This window comes from Hyla sarda, unplaced genomic scaffold (assembly GCF_029499605.1).
Source record: "Hyla sarda isolate aHylSar1 unplaced genomic scaffold, aHylSar1.hap1 scaffold_350, whole genome shotgun sequence".
NCBI classification, from domain to species: Eukaryota; Metazoa; Chordata; class Amphibia; order Anura; family Hylidae; genus Hyla; species Hyla sarda.
In genome coordinates, this window is record NW_026610262.1 from 283884 (window position 1) to 301744 (window position 17861).

Sequence of the window (17861 nt, forward strand, 5' to 3'; positions counted from 1 at the left end):
ACAGCCAGCTGATGACCAATCCATTAGTGCAATGGATGGCTGGAAGCATTTGTCTTTGCCTTTGCAATACCACAGAAGCAATGCATGGTCAATGTACAGCAATGACACACCTGTGTGAACAGCCAGGAGACCCCCCCCCCATGTTATGTTACATAGTTACATAGTTAGTACGGTCGAAAAAAGACATATGTCCATCACGTTCAACCAGGGAATTAAGGGGTAGGGGTGTGGCGCGATATTGGGGAAGGGATGAGATTTTATATTTCTTCATAAGCATTAATCTTATTTTGTCAATTAGGAACATTCAGCACCCACCCGCTATCAAGGCAGCTGCCTATCATGTCATGCCCTACCTGCACAGGTGTGCTGGCTACTCAAATGATCCAATTAAGGAGGCCATTTAGTCAGCAGCAGCAGAAGTCCTGTGCCTGGACGCTCCAACAGGGGCCAGACACAAGCAGAAGCAGAAGCAGCAGAAGCAGCAGCAGCACCACCTTTTGTTTTTTGGCTGCAGCAGCAGCAAGGCCCACAGGGCTGGCTAGCTGGCTAGCCAGCAAGCAGGTAGCAATGAAAGTAGGAATCTTTCTTTTTAACCCTGTAAGGGGGTGGTGCACTGTACCCGAAGATACTGCCATATCGGGTCAATGCATAGGGCGACGGAAGCAAGCTTCGAAATCGGCCCCCGTTCTCAAAAATCAATTTAATATATGGTCCCCAGATAGGGGACGTATCAGATATTAAACTGATAAGAACAGATACTACACTTGATCTTAGCCAAAAGGCCGAGAAGCGATAACCGTGAAAGGGGCGGGCCCAACAAGGTCCCCTTCATGGGCACTATCACTGCTTGCTGTCAGGGAGGCTGCCAGACAATTTTCCATGCACACTCTGGGCTGGGGGGCAGTCAACCACCAGTACACACAGCAGAACCTAAACCCATACCATTATTGCTAAGCAGCAAGACAGGGGCCCATTGCACTCCCACGGGGCCTTTTTAAATGCAATCCATAACCCGGATTTGCCAGGAACCCTTCTTACTCCTCCTACTTGCATGTGACACTGGGCTTAGGATCTGCATAGGAAACACACACACAAGCACACACCTACCTTTGTTGCCTGCAGATGCCTCCTTGGCTGTCCCCAAACGGTATCAAACCAACACCCACGGGAAGCTGTAAGCATAGAGGACATGCCTGCACCCCATTGGACTTACCTGTGTGGGTTAAATCCGGGTTATTTGACAACCTATGGCGGTGATGGTTCTGCTCAGGCAGAGCAGTGCTGATGCTCCTCATAAAGCTGTCGCTGCTGTGAAGGTTCTAGGTGACATCACAAATCCCTTTGGTTACATACACAACAAAGCTGGGTTGTTGTTGTTTACACTCTGCAAGGCCTGTGGAAGTGAGTGACATCATAGCACTGTAGTTCTGAGGGTTCAAGATGGATGCAACAATCTCCTGTTGCTTCTATGAAGGCCGTAATAGACGACATCACCAAACAGCTCCATAGTCACATACACAGCAAAGGAGAGATGTTGTTTACACCTAGTGATGTCAGTGGTATTGAGTGACATCACAGCACAGTGCTAAGGCTCCTGGGCCTGGACACAGCAGCGGCTGCAATATCTCAACGGAGAATACGTTTATATCTATGTGTGTGTGTGCGCATATATATATATATATATATATATATATATATATATATATATATATATATTTCTCCGCCGAAATCACTTTTAAACCCATTTCCACCTTTTTTTCCCTTCTCCTCCTCTTACTTTTTTTTCACGTTTTTTTACGTTTTTCTCCTTTTCGCCTCTTTTCTGGGCGTATTATTCTTCTTTTTCTTCTTTTTTTTCGTCTAATGCATACCCCATCAGTGCAGCAATGCTTATTCAATACCGCCAGCAGATGGAGACACTGGGGGATAATTTTCTAAGGATTTATACTGATTTTTCCTGTCTGAATTTGTCGCACAGAAAGTTGCAGGCCAAATATGTGTGACATTTCTGCGACTTTAGCTTCTAGAGCATTTTTACAACATTATACATAGGTGCTGAATACATAAAAAGCGACTGTTCAGCGACAGACAAGTCGCATCGGCTGAAAGTAGGCCAGAATGTCAGTCCATGTTGGAGCAGGTTTAGATACAGTCTAAAGCATAGATCTCAAAGTCTGTGCACAGAATTTAGCAAGGGCCTCGCACCTTCTGATGCATCAGGTAGGTGCACAATAGCATAGCCTAACCCTCTGTACTTTGGTCTATATTGATGCGGGACATAGACAGCCAGCTGATGACCAATCCATTAGTGCAATGGATGGCTGGAAGCATTTGTCTTTGCCTTTGCAATACCACAGAAGCAATGCATGGTCAATGTACAGCAATGACACACCTGTGTGAACAGCCAGGAGACCCCCCCCCCATGTTATGTTACATAGTTACATAGTTAGTACGGTCGAAAAAAGACATATGTCCATCACGTTCAACCAGGGAATTAAGGGGTAGGGGTGTGGCGCGATATTGGGGAAGGGATGAGATTTTATATTTCTTCATAAGCATTAATCTTATTTTGTCAATTAGGAACATTCAGCACCCACCCGCTATCAAGGCAGCTGCCTATCATGTCATGCCCTACCTGCACAGGTGTGCTGGCTACTCAAATGATCCAATTAAGGAGGCCATTTAGTCAGCAGCAGCAGAAGTCCTGTGCCTGGACGCTCCAACAGGGGCCAGACACAAGCAGAAGCAGAAGCAGCAGAAGCAGCAGCAGCACCACCTTTTGTTTTTTGGCTGCAGCAGCAGCAAGGCCCACAGGGCTGGCTAGCTGGCTAGCCAGCAAGCAGGTAGCAATGAAAGTAGGAATCTTTCTTTTTAACCCTGTAAGGGGGTGGTGCACTGTACCCGAAGATACTGCCATATCGGGTCAATGCATAGGGCGACGGAAGCAAGCTTCGAAATCGGCCCCCGTTCTCAAAAATCCATTTAATATATGGTCCCCAGATAGGGGACGTATCAGATATTAAACTGATAAGAACAGATACTACACTTGATCTTAGCCAAAAGGCCGAGAAGCGATAACCGTGAAAGGGGCGGGCCCAACAAGGTCCCCTTCATGGGCACTATCACTGCTTGCTGTCAGGGAGGCTGCCAGACAATTTTCCATGCACACTCTGGGCTGGGGGGCAGTCAACCACCAGTACACACAGCAGAACCTAAACCCATACCATTATTGCTAAGCAGCAAGACAGGGGCCCATTGCACTCCCACGGGGCCTTTTTAAATGCAATCCATAACCCGGATTTGCCAGGAACCCTTCTTACTCCTCCTACTTGCATGTGACACTGGGCTTAGGATCTGCATAGGAAACACACACACAAGCACACACCTACCTTTGTTGCCTGCAGATGCCTCCTTGGCTGTCCCCAAACGGTATCAAACCAACACCCACGGGAAGCTGTAAGCATAGAGGACATGCCTGCACCCCATTGGACTTACCTGTGTGGGTTAAATCCGGGTTATTTGACAACCTATGGCGGTGATGGTTCTGCTCAGGCAGAGCAGTGCTGATGCTCCTCATAAAGCTGTCGCTGCTGTGAAGGTTCTAGGTGACATCACAAATCCCTTTGGTTACATACACAACAAAGCTGGGTTGTTGTTGTTTACACTCTGCAAGGCCTGTGGAAGTGAGTGACATCATAGCACTGTAGTTCTGAGGGTTCAAGATGGATGCAACAATCTCCTGTTGCTTCTATGAAGGCCGTAATAGACGACATCACCAAACAGCTCCATAGTCACATACACAGCAAAGGAGAGATGTTGTTTACACCTAGTGATGTCAGTGGTATTGAGTGACATCACAGCACAGTGCTAAGGCTCCTGGGCCTGGACACAGCAGCGGCTGCAATATCTCAACGGAGAATACGTTTATATCTATGTGTGTGTGTGCGCGCGCATATATATATATATATATATATATATATATATATATATATATATATTTCTCCGCCGAAATCACTTTTAAACCCATTTCCACCTTTTTTTCCCTTCTCCTCCTCTTACTTTTTTTTCACGTTTTTTTACGTTTTTCTCCTTTTCGCCTCTTTTCTGGGCGTATTATTCTTCTTTTTCTTCTTTTTTTTCGTCTAATGCATACCCCATCAGTGCAGCAATGCTTATTCAATACCGCCAGCAGATGGAGACACTGGGGGATAATTTTCTAAGGATTTATACTGATTTTTCCTGTCTGAATTTGTCGCACAGAAAGTTGCAGGCCAAATATGTGTGACATTTCTGCGACTTTAGCTTCTAGAGCATTTTTACAACATTATACATAGGTGCTGAATACATAAAAAGCGACTGTTCAGCGACAGACAAGTCGCATCGGCTGAAAGTAGGCCAGAATGTCAGTCCATGTTGGAGCAGGTTTAGATACAGTCTAAAGCATAGATCTCAAAGTCTGTGCACAGAATTTAGCAAGGGCCTCGCACCTTCTGATGCATCAGGTAGGTGCACAATAGCATAGCCTAACCCTCTGTACTTTGGTCTATATTGATGCGGGACATAGACAGCCAGCTGATGACCAATCCATTAGTGCAATGGATGGCTGGAAGCATTTGTCTTTGCCTTTGCAATACCACAGAAGCAATGCATGGTCAATGTACAGCAATGACACACCTGTGTGAACAGCCAGGAGACCCCCCCCCCATGTTATGTTACATAGTTACATAGTTAGTACGGTCGAAAAAAGACATATGTCCATCACGTTCAACCAGGGAATTAAGGGGTAGGGGTGTGGCGCGATATTGGGGAAGGGATGAGATTTTATATTTCTTCATAAGCATTAATCTTATTTTGTCAATTAGGAACATTCAGCACCCACCCGCTATCAAGGCAGCTGCCTATCATGTCATGCCCTACCTGCACAGGTGTGCTGGCTACTCAAATGATCCAATTAAGGAGGCCATTTAGTCAGCAGCAGCAGAAGTCCTGTGCCTGGACGCTCCAACAGGGGCCAGACACAAGCAGAAGCAGAAGCAGCAGAAGCAGCAGCAGCACCACCTTTTGTTTTTTGGCTGCAGCAGCAGCAGCAAGGCCCACAGGGCTGGCTAGCTGGCTAGCCAGCAAGCAGGTAGCAATGAAAGTAGGAATCTTTCTTTTTAACCCTGTAAGGGGGTGGTGCACTGTACCCGAAGATACTGCCATATCGGGTCAATGCATAGGGCGACGGAAGCAAGCTTCGAAATCGGCCCCCGTTCTCAAAAATCCATTTAATATATGGTCCCCAGATAGGGGACGTATCAGATATTAAACTGATAAGAACAGATACTACACTTGATCTTAGCCAAAAGGCCGAGAAGCGATAACCGTGAAAGGGGCGGGCCCAACAAGGTCCCCTTCATGGGCACTATCACTGCTTGCTGTCAGGGAGGCTGCCAGACAATTTTCCATGCACACTCTGGGCTGGGGGGCAGTCAACCACCAGTACACACAGCAGAACCTAAACCCATACCATTATTGCTAAGCAGCAAGACAGGGGCCCATTGCACTCCCACGGGGCCTTTTTAAATGCAATCCATAACCCGGATTTGCCAGGAACCCTTCTTACTCCTCCTACTTGCATGTGACACTGGGCTTAGGATCTGCATAGGAAACACACACACAAGCACACACCTACCTTTGTTGCCTGCAGATGCCTCCTTGGCTGTCCCCAAACGGTATCAAACCAACACCCACGGGAAGCTGTAAGCATAGAGGACATGCCTGCACCCCATTGGACTTACCTGTGTGGGTTAAATCCGGGTTATTTGACAACCTATGGCGGTGATGGTTCTGCTCAGGCAGAGCAGTGCTGATGCTCCTCATAAAGCTGTCGCTGCTGTGAAGGTTCTAGGTGACATCACAAATCCCTTTGGTTACATACACAACAAAGCTGGGTTGTTGTTGTTTACACTCTGCAAGGCCTGTGGAAGTGAGTGACATCATAGCACTGTAGTTCTGAGGGTTCAAGATGGATGCAACAATCTCCTGTTGCTTCTATGAAGGCCGTAATAGACGACATCACCAAACAGCTCCATAGTCACATACACAGCAAAGGAGAGATGTTGTTTACACCTAGTGATGTCAGTGGTATTGAGTGACATCACAGCACAGTGCTAAGGCTCCTGGGCCTGGACACAGCAGCGGCTGCAATATCTCAACGGAGAATACGTTTATATCTATGTGTGTGTGTGCGCATATATATATATATATATATATATATATATATATATATATTTCTCCGCCGAAATCACTTTTAAACCCATTTCCACCTTTTTTTCCCTTCTCCTCCTCTTACTTTTTTTTCACGTTTTTTACGTTTTTCTCCTTTTCGCCTCTTTTCTGGGCGTATTATTCTTCTTTTTCTTCTTTTTTTTCGTCTAATGCATACCCCATCAGTGCAGCAATGCTTATTCAATACCGCCAGCAGATGGAGACACTGGGGGATAATTTTCTAAGGATTTATACTGATTTTTCCTGTCTGAATTTGTCGCACAGAAAGTTGCAGGCCAAATATGTGTGACATTTCTGCGACTTTAGCTTCTAGAGCATTTTTACAACATTATACATAGGTGCTGAATACATAAAAAGCGACTGTTCAGCGACAGACAAGTCGCATCGGCTGAAAGTAGGCCAGAATGTCAGTCCATGTTGGAGCAGGTTTAGATACAGTCTAAAGCATAGATCTCAAAGTCTGTGCACAGAATTTAGCAAGGGCCTCGCACCTTCTGATGCATCAGGTAGGTGCACAATAGCATAGCCTAACCCTCTGTACTTTGGTCTATATTGATGCGGGACATAGACAGCCAGCTGATGACCAATCCATTAGTGCAATGGATGGCTGGAAGCATTTGTCTTTGCCTTTGCAATACCACAGAAGCAATGCATGGTCAATGTACAGCAATGACACACCTGTGTGAACAGCCAGGAGACCCCCCCCCCATGTTATGTTACATAGTTACATAGTTAGTACGGTCGAAAAAAGACATATGTCCATCACGTTCAACCAGGGAATTAAGGGGTAGGGGTGTGGCGCGATATTGGGGAAGGGATGAGATTTTATATTTCTTCATAAGCATTCATCTTATTTTGTCAATTAGGAACATTCAGCACCCACCCGCTATCAAGGCAGCTGCCTATCATGTCATGCCCTACCTGCACAGGTGTGCTGGCTACTCAAATGATCCAATTAAGGAGGCCATTTAGTCAGCAGCAGCAGAAGTCCTGTGCCTGGACGCTCCAACAGGGGCCAGACACAAGCAGAAGCAGAAGCAGCAGAAGCAGCAGCAGCACCACCTTTTGTTTTTTGGCTGCAGCAGCAGCAAGGCCCACAGGGCTGGCTAGCTGGCTAGCCAGCAAGCAGGTAGCAATGAAAGTAGGAATCTTTCTTTTTAACCCTGTAAGGGGGTGGTGCACTGTACCCGAAGATACTGCCATATCGGGTCAATGCATAGGGCGACGGAAGCAAGCTTCGAAATCGGCCCCCGTTCTCAAAAATCCATTTAATATATGGTCCCCAGATAGGGGACGTATCAGATATTAAACTGATAAGAACAGATACTACACTTGATCTTAGCCAAAAGGCCGAGAAGCGATAACCGTGAAAGGGGCGGGCCCAACAAGGTCCCCTTCATGGGCACTATCACTGCTTGCTGTCAGGGAGGCTGCCAGACAATTTTCCATGCACACTCTGGGCTGGGGGGCAGTCAACCACCAGTACACACAGCAGAACCTAAACCCATACCATTATTGCTAAGCAGCAAGACAGGGGCCCATTGCACTCCCACGGGGCCTTTTTAAATGCAATCCATAACCCGGATTTGCCAGGAACCCTTCTTACTCCTCCTACTTGCATGTGACACTGGGCTTAGGATCTGCATAGGAAACACACACACAAGCACACACCTACCTTTGTTGCCTGCAGATGCCTCCTTGGCTGTCCCCAAACGGTATCAAACCAACACCCACGGGAAGCTGTAAGCATAGAGGACATGCCTGCACCCCATTGGACTTACCTGTGTGGGTTAAATCCGGGTTATTTGACAACCTATGGCGGTGATGGTTCTGCTCAGGCAGAGCAGTGCTGATGCTCCTCATAAAGCTGTCGCTGCTGTGAAGGTTCTAGGTGACATCACAAATCCCTTTGGTTACATACACAACAAAGCTGGGTTGTTGTTGTTTACACTCTGCAAGGCCTGTGGAAGTGAGTGACATCATAGCACTGTAGTTCTGAGGGTTCAAGATGGATGCAACAATCTCCTGTTGCTTCTATGAAGGCCGTAATAGACGACATCACCAAACAGCTCCATAGTCACATACACAGCAAAGGAGAGATGTTGTTTACACCTAGTGATGTCAGTGGTATTGAGTGACATCACAGCACAGTGCTAAGGCTCCTGGGCCTGGACACAGCAGCGGCTGCAATATCTCAACGGAGAATACGTTTATATCTATGTGTGTGTGTGCGCATATATATATATATATATATATATATATATATATATATATATATATTTCTCCGCCGAAATCACTTTTAAACCCATTTCCACCTTTTTTTCCCTTCTCCTCCTCTTACTTTTTTTTCACGTTTTTTTACGTTTTTCTCCTTTTCGCCTCTTTTCTGGGCGTATTATTCTTCTTTTTCTTCTTTTTTTTCGTCTAATGCATACCCCATCAGTGCAGCAATGCTTATTCAATACCGCCAGCAGATGGAGACACTGGGGGATAATTTTCTAAGGATTTATACTGATTTTTCCTGTCTGAATTTGTCGCACAGAAAGTTGCAGGCCAAATATGTGTGACATTTCTGCGACTTTAGCTTCTAGAGCATTTTTACAACATTATACATAGGTGCTGAATACATAAAAAGCGACTGTTCAGCGACAGACAAGTCGCATCGGCTGAAAGTAGGCCAGAATGTCAGTCCATGTTGGAGCAGGTTTAGATACAGTCTAAAGCATAGATCTCAAAGTCTGTGCACAGAATTTAGCAAGGGCCTCGCACCTTCTGATGCATCAGGTAGGTGCACAATAGCATAGCCTAACCCTCTGTACTTTGGTCTATATTGATGCGGGACATAGACAGCCAGCTGATGACCAATCCATTAGTGCAATGGATGGCTGGAAGCATTTGTCTTTGCCTTTGCAATACCACAGAAGCAATGCATGGTCAATGTACAGCAATGACACACCTGTGTGAACAGCCAGGAGACCCCCCCCCCATGTTATGTTACATAGTTACATAGTTAGTACGGTCGAAAAAAGACATATGTCCATCACGTTCAACCAGGGAATTAAGGGGTAGGGGTGTGGCGCGATATTGGGGAAGGGATGAGATTTTATATTTCTTCATAAGCATTAATCTTATTTTGTCAATTAGGAACATTCAGCACCCACCCGCTATCAAGGCAGCTGCCTATCATGTCATGCCCTACCTGCACAGGTGTGCTGGCTACTCAAATGATCCAATTAAGGAGGCCATTTAGTCAGCAGCAGCAGAAGTCCTGTGCCTGGACGCTCCAACAGGGGCCAGACACAAGCAGAAGCAGAAGCAGCAGAAGCAGCAGCAGCACCACCTTTTGTTTTTTGGCTGCAGCAGCAGCAAGGCCCACAGGGCTGGCTAGCTGGCTAGCCAGCAAGCAGGTAGCAATGAAAGTAGGAATCTTTCTTTTTAACCCTGTAAGGGGGTGGTGCACTGTACCCGAAGATACTGCCATATCGGGTCAATGCATAGGGCGACGGAAGCAAGCTTCGAAATCGGCCCCCGTTCTCAAAAATCCATTTAATATATGGTCCCCAGATAGGGGACGTATCAGATATTAAACTGATAAGAACAGATACTACACTTGATCTTAGCCAAAAGGCCGAGAAGCGATAACCGTGAAAGGGGCGGGCCCAACAAGGTCCCCTTCATGGGCACTATCACTGCTTGCTGTCAGGGAGGCTGCCAGACAATTTTCCATGCACACTCTGGGCTGGGGGGCAGTCAACCACCAGTACACACAGCAGAACCTAAACCCATACCATTATTGCTAAGCAGCAAGACAGGGGCCCATTGCACTCCCACGGGGCCTTTTTAAATGCAATCCATAACCCGGATTTGCCAGGAACCCTTCTTACTCCTCCTACTTGCATGTGACACTGGGCTTAGGATCTGCATAGGAAACACACACACAAGCACACACCTACCTTTGTTGCCTGCAGATGCCTCCTTGGCTGTCCCCAAACGGTATCAAACCAACACCCACGGGAAGCTGTAAGCATAGAGGACATGCCTGCACCCCATTGGACTTACCTGTGTGGGTTAAATCCGGGTTATTTGACAACCTATGGCGGTGATGGTTCTGCTCAGGCAGAGCAGTGCTGATGCTCCTCATAAAGCTGTCGCTGCTGTGAAGGTTCTAGGTGACATCACAAATCCCTTTGGTTACATACACAACAAAGCTGGGTTGTTGTTGTTTACACTCTGCAAGGCCTGTGGAAGTGAGTGACATCATAGCACTGTAGTTCTGAGGGTTCAAGATGGATGCAACAATCTCCTGTTGCTTCTATGAAGGCCGTAATAGACGACATCACCAAACAGCTCCATAGTCACATACACAGCAAAGGAGAGATGTTGTTTACACCTAGTGATGTCAGTGGTATTGAGTGACATCACAGCACAGTGCTAAGGCTCCTGGGCCTGGACACAGCAGCGGCTGCAATATCTCAACGGAGAATACGTTTATATCTATGTGTGTGTGTGCGCATATATATATATATATATATATATATATATATATATATATATTTCTCCGCCGAAATCACTTTTAAACCCATTTCCACCTTTTTTTCCCTTCTCCTCCTCTTACTTTTTTTTCACGTTTTTTTACGTTTTTCTCCTTTTCGCCTCTTTTCTGGGCGTATTATTCTTCTTTTTCTTCTTTTTTTTCGTCTAATGCATACCCCATCAGTGCAGCAATGCTTATTCAATACCGCCAGCAGATGGAGACACTGGGGGATAATTTTCTAAGGATTTATACTGATTTTTCCTGTCTGAATTTGTCGCACAGAAAGTTGCAGGCCAAATATGTGTGACATTTCTGCGACTTTAGCTTCTAGAGCATTTTTACAACATTATACATAGGTGCTGAATACATAAAAAGCGACTGTTCAGCGACAGACAAGTCGCATCGGCTGAAAGTAGGCCAGAATGTCAGTCCATGTTGGAGCAGGTTTAGATACAGTCTAAAGCATAGATCTCAAAGTCTGTGCACAGAATTTAGCAAGGGCCTCGCACCTTCTGATGCATCAGGTAGGTGCACAATAGCATAGCCTAACCCTCTGTACTTTGGTCTATATTGATGCGGGACATAGACAGCCAGCTGATGACCAATCCATTAGTGCAATGGATGGCTGGAAGCATTTGTCTTTGCCTTTGCAATACCACAGAAGCAATGCATGGTCAATGTACAGCAATGACACACCTGTGTGAACAGCCAGGAGACCCCCCCCCCCATGTTATGTTACATAGTTACATAGTTAGTACGGTCGAAAAAAGACATATGTCCATCACGTTCAACCAGGGAATTAAGGGGTAGGGGTGTGGCGCGATATTGGGGAAGGGATGAGATTTTATATTTCTTCATAAGCATTAATCTTATTTTGTCAATTAGGAACATTCAGCACCCACCCGCTATCAAGGCAGCTGCCTATCATGTCATGCCCTACCTGCACAGGTGTGCTGGCTACTCAAATGATCCAATTAAGGAGGCCATTTAGTCAGCAGCAGCAGAAGTCCTGTGCCTGGACGCTCCAACAGGGGCCAGACACAAGCAGAAGCAGAAGCAGCAGAAGCAGCAGCAGCACCACCTTTTGTTTTTTGGCTGCAGCAGCAGCAAGGCCCACAGGGCTGGCTAGCTGGCTAGCCAGCAAGCAGGTAGCAATGAAAGTAGGAATCTTTCTTTTTAACCCTGTAAGGGGGTGGTGCACTGTACCCGAAGATACTGCCATATCGGGTCAATGCATAGGGCGACGGAAGCAAGCTTCGAAATCGGCCCCCGTTCTCAAAAATCCATTTAATATATGGTCCCCAGATAGGGGACGTATCAGATATTAAACTGATAAGAACAGATAAGGTTTCAACAAAATTTTATTGAATAAATAAGAAACCATACAGAATTTAAAATGCAAAATAATAAAAGGTTCACAAAAGTTTTAAAATACAAATAATAAAACCAGTTATAAAAGGAGAAAAAATAAAAATGGCAGGATAAAACATTATACAAATGTCATAAAAACTGATTATATTGTTATTTCGTTCCATAGAGGCAGACACCACATGGATGCTGCCTCGCTGGCCCCCAACTGTTTCTTGTCTCTTAGGTAATAGATGTACATCTCACTCAGGGCCAGCTTTATACAGTTTTTAACATCAATAAAATCATGTTTAAAAAGTAAGATGTTCCTAACTTTCCAGATGGCATTTTTAAAACAATTAATAATCATCCAGCAGATCATCTGCTGTTTAAAATTGGGGCAGTTAAAAAGACCGTAAAAGACACATTCGTGATTAAAATCTTTTAGGACGCAGGCCCACTTCAAAAGTGGGCCTACCTTCCTCCAAAGCTCCCGTGCAAAAGGGCAGTTCCAAAATATGTGCAGCACCGTTTCGTCCACTCCGCAGCCATCTCTCGGGCACTTGGCTCTCGCCACCAGTCCTCGCCTGTGCTGGAACTCACGAGTAGGGAGGCACTGGTGGACGATTGCCCAGGCAAGATCCCTGTGTACATTCGCCAGAAACTTCCCGTACACGTTCCGCCATACCTTTTTGGATCTTGCCTGTGTGAAATTGGACACTGCCAGGGTAACCTCACTCCGCCTGAGGACCTTTGATACCTTTCTCTGGTCCCCCAGTATGTCAGGCTCCAAATCTTGGAGACCTAGGAGCCTGACTGTCTTTTCCAACACCACATAATGTTTTGGGGGACACAGAAGCACCGGAGCGTTCAGAGGGATGCGCAACCATCTTTTAAAAACCATGCCCGCAGCGTACCTTAAAAAGCAGCTAAAAATGCCATCGGATTTAATAATTTTAAAACAGAAACAGAAATACTTTATGTAAAAGAAAGTAAAAAGGTTAGGAACATCTTTCCCGCCATTATCTTTACTTTTGTACATAAAATCACGCTTTAATTTCTCCATTTTTGAACCCCATAAAAAAGTAAAAACAATTCTAGTTACTTTTTTAATGTATAAAATAGATGGAGGAAATACCATGGCAATGTATAGCATAATAGGGAGTAAAACCATCTTTATTATTAAAATCTTCCCCTCCATGGTAAGGTTTCTAAGATTCCACATTAAAATCTTCTTCTCCATCTTAGCTATAGCTGAATCCCAGTTAGGGCTCCCATCATTGACCTGGTTAAAAACAATACCTAAAACTTTAATTTGATCCTGTTGCATTGTGACTCCTGGGGTGATGGATGAATCCCAGGAGCCAATATAAAAACAGTCACATTTATCTGTGTTTAGCTTAAAACCAGAGACCTCGCAGAAATAGCTGGTGTTCCTCAATGCCCCCCTCATGGATGGAGAGTCCGGGCACAGTATGGTGACATCATCCATGTACCCCAACACCTTTAGATGGGTCCCTCCTCCACCAGGTATCGGTGCGCCTCTTACTACCCGGTCTTTTCTGAGGAGGGCCATCAGTGGTTCGATTGCGCAAATAAAAAGGAGTGGGGACAGGGGGCAGCCCTGTTTGACACCTGATAAAAGAGGAACACCGCTGGTTAAAAAGCCATTAACAGAGACTTGACTAAAACAGGATCGGTATAAAAGCATGATTCGGCTTAAAATCGTTTCAGGCACTGCCATCTTTTTAAGAACTAAAAACAGGTATTCATGGGAGACCCTATCAAAAGCTTTTTCAAAGTCTAAGGATAAAATTGCTACAGTTTGATTTCTATCCTTAAAATACCATAAAACATCTCTTAAAATATTTAGGGATTCAGCTATAGACCTTCCAGGTACCCCACAAACCTGATTTGGGTGAATTAATTTATGAATAAAAGGTTTAAAACGGACAGCTAATAACTTGGCTAAAACTTTATAATCGACATTTAAAAGTGTGATGGGGCGCCAATTTTTTAGCATATCCTTTTCACCCTTTTTAAAAAGTAATGATACAATCCCCCTCCTCCAGGAAGGGGGAAGTTCATTAACAATAAAAGTTTCTTTATACAATAAAACCATATCATCCTTTAAAATATCCCAAAAAGCTAAATAAAATTCGATGGGTAAACCATCTTCCCCAGGGGCCTTCCCACTAGAAAAACTTTTAAAAACAAATAAAAGTTCATCTAAGTTAAGATCACGGGATAAAACCTCCTGGTCTAAAACATCTAGCTTAAAATCAAGGGAATTAAGAACATGTTCTAAAAAGGATGGATTAAGATCTTTCTTATTAAAAAGAAGCTGGTAGAAGTTAAAAACTGCATCTAACATGCCTTTTGGAGTGGATTCACCCTCAAGGTTTTGGATGATATCCCTCCTATTCATCACTTTTTTAAAAAAGAAACGGGAACATTTCTCGCCCTCCTCCAGGTGCTGCACATGTGAGTTAAAAATGATTTGTTTCCCTTTCTTTTCTATGGCATGTTTTATTTCAGTTTTAAGGTTTAAAATATCATTTTCTACATCCATACCGGCTTCTTTCAATTTAAAAAGTACATTTAAACGCATGTTAAGAACATAAAAACACTGTTTTTCCATTTTTGCCTTCTTCTTACCTGCTTTGATAAAAAAAAATCTGATTTTAGATTTGGTGCCCTCCCACCAGTGCAGCATAGGCTCGTGGGGTTTTCTTTGTGATTGCCAGCATTGGTAGGTCCGCACAAACTCCTCTTTTATCTCAGGGTCCTCTAGGAGTGTGGTGTTTAATCTCCAGAGGCCCCTTTTTGCTTTTTGCTCCCCCTCTAGCTCCAGGACCACCAAGAGGAGCTTATGATCAGAGAAGATATTCTGCTCGAGCGTGCATTTCAGGGGTTTAAAAGCTCTAGAGGAAAAAATAAAATCGATTCTGGAGCTCACTCTTCCATTGGACCATGTGGCGCCCGGGTCCTCCGGCAAGAGATCCTTCCAGCAATCTTTCAAGTTAAAATCATCAATAAAATTTTTAAGCAGGTAAGAAGTGCGGTCTTTACGATTAATATCCCCACCCTGCCGGTGTTCCCCATCACGTATGCAGTTAAAATCACCTCCCACCAGCAGGGGGGAAGACCCAACACAAAACAGTGGTAAAATTTCAAATAGTTCTGCCCGCTCCTGTTTATCAGGAGGGGCATACACATTTAAAACACGAATTAAAAGTCCATTAAAATATAGATGAATTAAAAGAGCTCTGCCAGGCACAATCTCAGTTACTGTATGAATAGAAAAGGACTGGCCTCGGCAGAGCAGCCCAACACCCACAGAACGACAGTCATTTGCACCGGACCATATGGATGGGCCCAGCTTCCAGTCTTCTTTTAAGTCTTTATAGTCCATTTTACTAGGGATTCCACATTCTTGTAGCAGGCAAAGGTCAAAGTCACATGTCTCTAGATAAGAAAATAAAGCAGCCCTGCGATCAGGGCTCTTTAAGGACCTCACATTGAGTGAGGCAATTTTTACAGGGATAGGCATAGTTTATGGAGAGTCCGTGCTTGGAGAATCAAAGTCAATAATAAGCTGCGTACCGTCATCCCCCGCCTGCGGGGTCATCAGCTCCTTAATGTTCTGAGGGTCGGAGCTTGAGATCGATGATGCCCCGACCCTGAGCTCGCTCTCGTCCGAACTACGGCACGCCGCTTTCCTTTGAATGTCTTCCTCTTCTTCTTCTCTTTGTCTTTTAAATGTCATACTGCTGTCCATATCCTCTGTGTTGCTCTCACTCGATGTAATCTCTGGCCCCCGGCTGATGGATCTGCGTCTTCTTTCATCTTTTGACGACTGGAACTGCTGCACAGGGGCCTGTGAGGCCTCTTTTCCGGAACCTTTGCCGCTACCTTGGGAAGTTTTCATCGCTTGTTCCCCAGCAAGCGTTGCTGAGGACTGTTGCTCCAACTTCCCCATCGATCGACGATGGCCAGTTTTACCCACCGGGTCCACTGCTGGCGGGGCAGCAAACCCTGGTTTGGCGCCACTTGTCTTCTTGGCCCTGTCCTGTATAGGCGGAGTAACAGGACCGGGCTCAGACCTGGCCACCTGGCTCCCCTTCCGGCGGGCTTTCACCGGGGCCTCTTCGTCCGGAGCAGGGCGACCCTGGGCCAAGCCAGTACCTGGCTTATGCTGCAATTTTGGGTCCACCTCTGCCCCCACCGAGGCCCGTCGGCTGCCACCCGCCACAGGTGAGCCCCCTTCAGAAGTTTCGGCGGGCTCTTGAGCCAGGTAGGAAGTCGATCGACGTCTTTCAATTTCCCGGGCAGTAAACTCGATCATCCGCCCGGGCTTCGTGGAATCCCCATGGCCTCCCCCTAGCACTACCACCGGTGGGCCCCCCGATGGAGCACCAGAGGTCTTGGGCCTGGACCCATCAGTACCTGCCATCTGGGGTTTGGGCATCTTAAAAAAGGACGTCTTTTGTCCTGTCCCCTCTTTGGGTGGGCCCAGCCTTGACCCACCCATCGTAGTTTTTGCTTTATGGGGACAGGAATTAAAATCATGATTTTCCTCTCCGCAGAGGTTACACCTTATCGTATGGCTACATCTTGAGGCTATGTGACCTTCTTGGCCACACCTATTGCAGCGAATCACACGCTCTGCGCCGCAGGTCTCCTGGGTGTGGCCAAACCTCAAGCAATTTCGGCAATACATAGGCATTTGAGGATAGAACAGGAAGCCCCGAACTCTCCCGATGGCAAAATTTGGGGGCGGATGGCAAAGACCCCCAATACCACCGGGATCCTTACGGAGCTTGACCCAGAACTTCCTCTTGCCGTTCCAGAACCGCACGGAGTTCAATATTTTGTTTGCGAATCGCACCTCTTCGCAGTATCGCCGAAGAAAAGTGGCTATATCCTCCGTGGTCACATGAGGGCTGTGCATAGCCACCACCAACGGTATATGTTCCTCACCATAGAGGAACTGGAACGAAAGACCGTCGAGTCGATCGTCCCTCTGGTCCGCACCAGACAAGGTTGCATAGATGTTATCGCAACACGCCGTGGCCGTGAAGGTGACGGTATACAGGCCACGGCTTTCCTGGTCATTTAGACACAGGATGTCCTCCCTATTGAGGCGGAAGTAGTCAAGAAGAATCACCTCCGCAATGAAGCGGAGGTTCTTCAACTGACGATGGCTCTCCGACACCTCTATGCGGATGGTATTTCGCATCGACATTTCCCCAGAGGGGAAAGCCCAGGAGAACGGCATCTTCCACACCCAGGGACTAAGCCCCTTCCCCAATAGCAGCAGGGGCTCGGAATCCCGCTATAAAAGCGGAACCCTTACCCAAGGCAGAGGTCGGGGGTACCCTAGGTGCTTCCGAAGCTACAGGTAACGCTCAACGTACCGAAAATGCCTTCTGAGACACAAGGTCCCAGAGACAGGGGGATCGCAACCCGTTGTCTGTGGACTAAGCCCGCTCCCCAATAGCAGCAAGGGGGTGAAGTCCCTCCGTAAGGAGAGACAATCCCCCAAGGCCGAGAAGCGGGGTACCACAGACACCTTCCGACCAGACCAAATGCAGATACTACACTTGATCTTAGCCAAAAGGCCGAGAAGCGATAACCGTGAAAGGGGCGGGCCCAACAAGGTCCCCTTCATGGGCACTATCACTGCTTGCTGTCAGGGAGGCTGCCA

The 17861-nt window shown here is 46.2% G+C and overlaps 6 non-coding genes and 1 pseudogene across 6 annotated transcripts; all 7 read right to left on the reverse strand.

Annotated features, from left to right (window-relative positions):
- Positions 1–603: 603 nt before the first annotated feature.
- Positions 604–794, reverse strand: LOC130331384 (U2 spliceosomal RNA). The gene has a single exon (XR_008874295.1). It is a non-coding gene; the product is annotated as a U2 spliceosomal RNA (small nuclear RNA).
- A 2091-nt stretch (positions 795–2885) lies between these two features.
- LOC130331450 (U2 spliceosomal RNA) lies at positions 2886–3076 on the reverse strand. Its single transcript, XR_008874354.1, has one exon. It is a non-coding gene; the product is annotated as a U2 spliceosomal RNA (small nuclear RNA).
- Positions 3077–5170: 2094 nt separating this feature from the next.
- Positions 5171–5361, reverse strand: LOC130331451 (U2 spliceosomal RNA). The gene has a single exon (XR_008874355.1). It is a non-coding gene; the product is annotated as a U2 spliceosomal RNA (small nuclear RNA).
- Positions 5362–7441: 2080 nt separating this feature from the next.
- On the reverse strand, positions 7442–7632 carry LOC130331453 (U2 spliceosomal RNA). The gene has a single exon (XR_008874357.1). It is a non-coding gene; the product is annotated as a U2 spliceosomal RNA (small nuclear RNA).
- Positions 7633–9719: 2087 nt separating this feature from the next.
- LOC130331454 (U2 spliceosomal RNA) lies at positions 9720–9910 on the reverse strand. Its single transcript, XR_008874358.1, has one exon. It is a non-coding gene; the product is annotated as a U2 spliceosomal RNA (small nuclear RNA).
- A 2084-nt stretch (positions 9911–11994) lies between these two features.
- LOC130331467 (U2 spliceosomal RNA) lies at positions 11995–12180 on the reverse strand. Its single transcript, XR_008874370.1, has one exon. It is a non-coding gene; the product is annotated as a U2 spliceosomal RNA (small nuclear RNA).
- Positions 12181–17569: 5389 nt separating this feature from the next.
- Positions 17570–17787, reverse strand: LOC130331485 (U2 spliceosomal RNA; annotated as a pseudogene).
- Positions 17788–17861: the final 74 nt, after the last annotated feature.